The sequence below is a fragment of the Scyliorhinus torazame genome, chromosome 24, assembly GCF_047496885.1.
Source record: "Scyliorhinus torazame isolate Kashiwa2021f chromosome 24, sScyTor2.1, whole genome shotgun sequence".
In the NCBI taxonomy this organism is placed as follows: domain Eukaryota; kingdom Metazoa; phylum Chordata; class Chondrichthyes; order Carcharhiniformes; family Scyliorhinidae; genus Scyliorhinus; species Scyliorhinus torazame.
The window spans coordinates 12,841,732-12,847,984 of NC_092730.1; the positions used below are offsets into that span (position 1 = coordinate 12,841,732).

General features: G+C 52.2%; 1 protein-coding gene across 1 annotated transcript in view; it reads right to left on the reverse strand.

The window, feature by feature from the left end:
- sptbn2 (spectrin, beta, non-erythrocytic 2) overlaps positions 1 to 4,435 on the reverse strand; it is a 347,367-nt gene extending 342,932 nt beyond the window's left edge. Inside the window, exon 1 of the mRNA XM_072489368.1 lies at positions 4,337 to 4,435. The gene's annotated coding sequence lies outside the window, so the exon portion shown is untranslated. The remainder of the gene's footprint in view (positions 1 to 4,336) is intronic.
- Positions 4,436 to 6,253: the final 1,818 nt, after the last annotated feature.

The following is a 6,253-nucleotide window of genomic DNA, read 5'->3' on the forward strand; positions in this document are numbered from 1 at the left end:
GCAAAGAGCTGTCCGCTGACTGGCACATTCCAAGTTCCGGGACTACACGCTGAGGGACGCAAAGTATTTGGGAGAGCCGCCGCAAAGACTCACTGGACCTCCCAAGATGACACACTGAGAATCCCTGAAGTTCTTTGCACCAGATAATGGGCGAGATGAAATATATACTGTGAATATAACCTGTAATTCTAAGTTGGGCATCTTAGGGTGTCATTGTTTGTTTTCTCTCTTCCCGAAACAGGTTGTGCACAAGGCAGGCTTTCATCCGTTTGCATCGCAAGGTTTTTCCTGGAGCAGGTCGCTAACCTGTCGCCAGAGGCTTTGCGCTTGAGGGGCGCCACTCTGCATCAAACATGGCTGACATGGCGTCTCTCCCGCTCTGACATCCTGCCTTCCCGTATGTGGGAAGAAGTTTGAAGCTTGATACTCAACCTGTGGACCGGGTTATGAACGCATCTTCCTTGCACATCAAGTCCTGGGGTGGGGCTCAAACCCAAGGATTCTGACTCCGAGACAGGGACACTACCCACTCTGCAAAACCTCCATTCAAAGTGTCATATATTATTGAACGCCATTAATGTAATATCAATTTGAACTGTAAGTTTATAAAGTATATTTTTGGGGGAAAGTCTGCAAAACCCTAATGCAATGGATAGATGAGGTATTCTGCTTCCTCCCCCCCCCCCCCCCCCCCCAGAGGATCTGAGCATTTAGAGGAGTTCAGTGATAACTGAAGGAATTACCACAGGCTTTTCCGGGAAACCTCAAGGGGAGACCAGTGCCAATGTCCTTTCCACCCACTTCCAGTCCCATGTGCCACCCCACCTATTTTCAGTGAAGGAGATGCCCAATTTTACACACGCACCCCGCTGACTAACAGGCTGCCCATTACCGTTTGCTCGCTGCGGACAATGCGCCCAAAGCATTTGCGGGAGGTCCGGCCATGGAAACAGGTCAGCAGGTGCCATGGCTGGCTCGCTCTGCCACACGAGCAGGCAGACGGGCAATGCAACACCATGGTGCCCTAAACAACAATCCGCCCCCTCGAGAGCACTTATCCAAACCAGCCTCGGAGTCACTCATGGGGGCTGACAATTGTGGATAATTGTAGCGGTTTTTTCCAATTAAGGGGCAATTTAGCGTGGCCAATCCACCTAGCCTGCACATCTTTGGGTTGTGGGGGTGAGGCCTACGTAGATGGGGGGAGAATGTGCAAACTCCACACGGACAGTGACCCAGGGCCGGGATCGAACCCGGGTCCTCGGCGCCATGAAATCTCACTGAAGTGTACAGAATACTGGAAGGCCTAGACAAGAGTGGACATGGAGAGGGTATTTCCACTGGTAGGAGAAACTAGAACCCCAGGGCGCAGCCTCGGACTGAAGGAGCCGGTCCTTTCAAACAGAGAGGAGGAGGAATGTCTCCAGCCAGAGGGTGGTGAATCCGTGAAACCCGTTGCCGCCGCAGAAGGCTGCAGAGGCCGAGTCACCGAGTGTCTTTAAGGCAGAGAGGGATAGCTTCTTGATCAATAAGGGGATCAGGGGGTTACGGGGAGAAGTTGGGGGAATAGGGGGACGGGGAGCCCATCAGCCGTGATCAAACAGCAGCTCAAACCCGATGGTCCAAATGGCCGAATTCCACTTCCAGGTCTCATGGGTCTATTTGAAAAATGAAATGAAATGAAATGAATGAAAAATGAAAATTGCTTATTGTCACAAGTAGGCTTCAAATGAAGTTACTGTGAAAAGCCCCTAGTCGCCACATTCCGGCACCTGTTCGGGGAGGCTGGTACGGGAATTGAACCGTGCTGTTGGCCTGCCTTGGTCTGCTTTCATAGCCAGCGAATTAGCCCTGTGCTAAACAGCCCCTATTTGCACCCAGGAAAAAAGGGGGTGGGGGGGAGGGGCTGTTGTCAGACATAGAACATAGAACGATACAGCGCAGTACAGGCCCTTCGGCCCACGATGTTGCACCGAAACAAAAGCCATCTAACCTACATTATGCCATTATCATCCATATGCTTATCCAATAAACTTTTAAATGCCCTCAATGTTGGTGAGTTCACTACTGTTGCAGGTAGGGCATTCCACGGCCTCACCACTCTTTGCGTAAAGAACCTACCTCTGACCTCTGTCCTATATCTATTACCCCTCAGTTTAAAGCTATGTCCCCTCGTGCCAGCCATTTCCATCCGCGGGAGAAGGCTCTCACTGTCCACCCTATCCAACCCCCTGATCATTTTGTATGCCTCTATTAAGTCTCCTCTTAACCTTCTTCTCTCCAACGAAAACAACCTCAAGTCCATCAGCCTTTCCTCATAAGATTTTCCCTCCATACCAGGCAACATCCTGGTAAATCTCCTCTGCACCCGCTCCAAAGCCTCCACGTCCTTCCTATAATGCGGTGACCAGAACTGTACGCAATACTCCAAATGCGGCCATACCAGAGTTTTGTACAGCTGCAACATGACCTCCCGACTCCGGAACTCAATCCCTCTACCAATAAAGGCCAACACGCCATAGGCCTTCTTCACAACCCTATCAACCTGGGTGGCAACTTTCAGGGCTCTATGTACATGGACACCTAGATCCCTCTGCTCATCCACACTTCCAAGAACTTTACCATTAGCCAAATATTCCGCATTCCTGTTATTCCTTCCAAAGTGAATCACCTCACACTTCTCTACATTAAACTCCATTTGCCACCTCTCAGCCCAGCTCTGCAGCTTATCTATGTCCCTCTGTAACCTGTTACATCCTTCCACACTATCGACAACACCACCGACTTTAGTGTTGTCTGCAAATTTACTCACCCACCCTTCTGCGCCTTCCTCTAGGTCATTGATAAAAATGACAAACAGCAACGGCCCCAGAACAGATCCTTGTGGTACGCCACTTGTAACTGAACTCCATTCTGAACATTTCCCATCAACCACCACCCTGTCTTCTTTCAGCTAGCCAATTTCTGATCCACATCTCTAAATCACCCTCAATCCCCAGCCTCCGTATTTTCTGCAATAGCCTACCGTGGGGAACCTTATCAAACGCTTTACTGAAATCCATATACACATCAACTGCTCTACCCTCGTCTACCTGTTCAGTCACCTTCTCAAAGAACTCGATAAGGTTTGTGAGGCATGATCTACCCTTCACAAAGCCATGCTGACTATCCCTGATCATATTATTCCTATCTAGATGATTATAAATCTTGTCTCTTATAATCCCCTCCAAGACTTTACCCACTACAGACGTGAGGCTCACCAGTCTATAGTTGCCAGGGTTGTCTCTGCTCCCCTTTTTGAACAAAGGGACTACATTTGCTATCCTCCAGTCCTCTGGCACTATTCCTGTAGCCAATGATGACATAAAAATCAAAGCCAAAGGTCCAGCAATCTCTTCCCTGGCCTCCCAGAGAATCCTAGGATAAATCCCATCAGGCCCCGGAGACTTATCTATTTTCAGCCTGTCCAGAATTGCCAACACCTCTTCCCTACGTACCTCAATGCCATCTATTCTAATAGCCTGGGTCTCAGCATTCTCCTCCACAACATTATCTTTTTCCTGAGTGAATACTGACGAAAAATATTCATTTAGTATCTCGCCTATCTCTTCAGACTCCACACACAACTTCCCATCCCTGTCCTTGACTGGCCCTACTCTTACCCTAGACAGTGTGGCGCGACTTAAAACCTGCGGAAGAAAGAGAAAGGTTTAACATGTAATATCTTTGCACTTAACAAAAAAAAATGTAAAAAGGGGTCGGCGGCGCAATTGCCACACGGCGCCGAGGACGGTGACCCGGGTTTGATCCCGGCCTCGGGTCGCCTTCCGAGCGGAGTTTGCGCGTCCTCCCCGGTGTCGGCGTAGGGGGCGGGGGGGGCGCACGTCCCGTTGCAAGGAAGGGGGGGGGGGGAGGAGGAGGAAGAGGCGGATCGGCCGCGCTGAATCACCCGTCCATTGGGCAGGGTGGGGGAATGAATTGGGTCATCTAAATTTAAACGGCAGTGAGCAGAGAGAGCCGAGGACTGAAGGTCGGAGTTGGAAAAGATGGGGCACAAGAAGACACGAGGTGGGCATGATGGAGGGGGGTTCGAGTCCCGCACCATCCCTAACACCTCCCCCCCCACAAAAAATTAGCGTTTGTCCACAGAACCGTTCAATATTTGAGATACAATGTAAATTAAGTGATTAAGTGAATTTGGTGAAGAGGGGAGTGGTTTTGGGGGGAGGGGGGTGTTTTTATTGGGGGGGGGGCGGTCGGGTCGCCGACGCCTCCCCCTCCCGGCGGTTTAAACACTCTTTCCCGGCACATGGCCCCAGATTGCTGAGCACTTTACCTCAGATTTTTGCCGGTCCTCCTCAATTATATCGTCCCCGCCTCAGATCCGGAAGGTTTTCGGTTTCCCGCCGCCGCCGGTTTTCCGATTTTAACCGCCCGTCGGCTCGCCCGCCTGCGCGCAGCCGCAGATGGACTCGGGCGGGAAACGCGCGTCGCCTGGACCATCTCACTCCGAGCAGGGGGCGGGACCATGGGGCTGCACGACTGCTGCCTCCCCCTACCTTCCTGTCACCTGGGAGGGTGCAGGGGTGGGGTGGGGGACGGGTGATGTGAGGCCATTGCTGCACCTTGGTCAACTCATGTGGAGGGAAGGTGACTTTTATGCATCTCGGACTCCACGGACTCCCCTAAAGTTTTGGTCAATTGGAATCTGCCACCCGCCTCCAATGGTCCCAAATTTGCACCCCAGGCGGGGCGGGATGTTGAGTGCAGGCGGTCGCCACCCCCGTTCCCCGACCGACTGGCATGCACGTCGTCTGTCCCGTCGCATTCTGCTGAATTCACAGAGCATTCAGCCCATCGGGTCCGCACCGGCCCTTGGAAAGGGCGCCCCACTTGAGCCCGCTCCTCCCGGAACCCCGCCTAAATGTTTTAAATATATATTTAGAGTGCACAATTAAGGGGCAATTTAGCGTGGCCAATCCACCTACCCTGCACATCTTTGTGTTGTGGGGGCGAGACCCACGCAGACACGGGGAGAACGTGCAAACTCCACACGGACAGTGACCCAGGGCCGGGATTCGAACCCGGGTCCTCAGCGCCGTAGGCAGCAGTGCTAACGCGCCACCGTGCTGCCCGCCTAAACCTTTGGACACTGATTTGGGGCCAGCAAGGGGGGGGGGGGGGCGCAGTGGTTAGCACTGCTGCCTCACGGAGCCGAGAACCCGGGTTCGATCCCGGCCCCGGGTCACTGTCCGTGTGGAGTTTGCACATTCTCCCCGTGTCTGCATGGGTTCCGCCCTCACAACCCAAAGATGTGCCGGGTAGATGGATTTACCACGCTAAATTGCTTCTTAATTGGAAAAAATTAATTGGGTACTCTAAATTTATATTTTTAAAAAAGGGGTAATTTATCACGGCCGATCCAACTAACCTCCAAGCCTTTGGATTGTGTGTGGAAACAGGAGCACCCGGAGGAAACCCACACAGACACGCGGAGAACGTACAAATTGCACACGGACAATGACCCAGGGCTGGGATTGAACCCGGGTCCTCGGCGCCATGAGGCAGCAGTGCTAACCACTGTGCGCCACCGTGCCGCCCTTAAAAGCATTTTATTCACCTTAGAGGTGCCAAGACACAAACAGGTTGACAGTTGTGGCGTTGCACTGGAATTAAAAGAAAAATCTTGTATTTGTGCATTTTTTTTCTTCTTCGTTCTTTCACGGGATGTGGACATCGCTGGCAAGGCCTGCATTTGGAGCCCATCCCTTACTGGTAGCACAGTGGTTAGCACCGTTGCTTCACAGCGCCAGGGACCCAGGTTTGATTCCCGGCTTGGACCACTTGTCCAAGCGGAGTCTGCACCCTCTCCCCGTGTCTGCGTGGGTTTCCTCCGCGTGCTCCGGTTTCCTCCCACAAGTCCCGAAAGACATGCTTGTTAGGTAATTTGGACATTCTGAATTCTCCCTCCGTGTACCCGAGCAGGTGCCGGAATGTGGCGACTAGGGGTTTTTCACAGTAACTTCATTGCAGAGTTAATGTAAGTCTACGTGTGACACCAATAAAGATTAGGAATTCACGGAGTCAGAGAATCCTTACAGTGCAGAAGGAGACCATTCGGCCCATCAAATCTGCTCCGACCCCCTAGAAAGAGCACCCTACCCAGTTCCTATCCCCGTAACCCCACCCAAGCTTAGCACACTTGGGAGCCATTTGTCATTGCCAACCCACACATCTTTGGACTGTGGGAGGA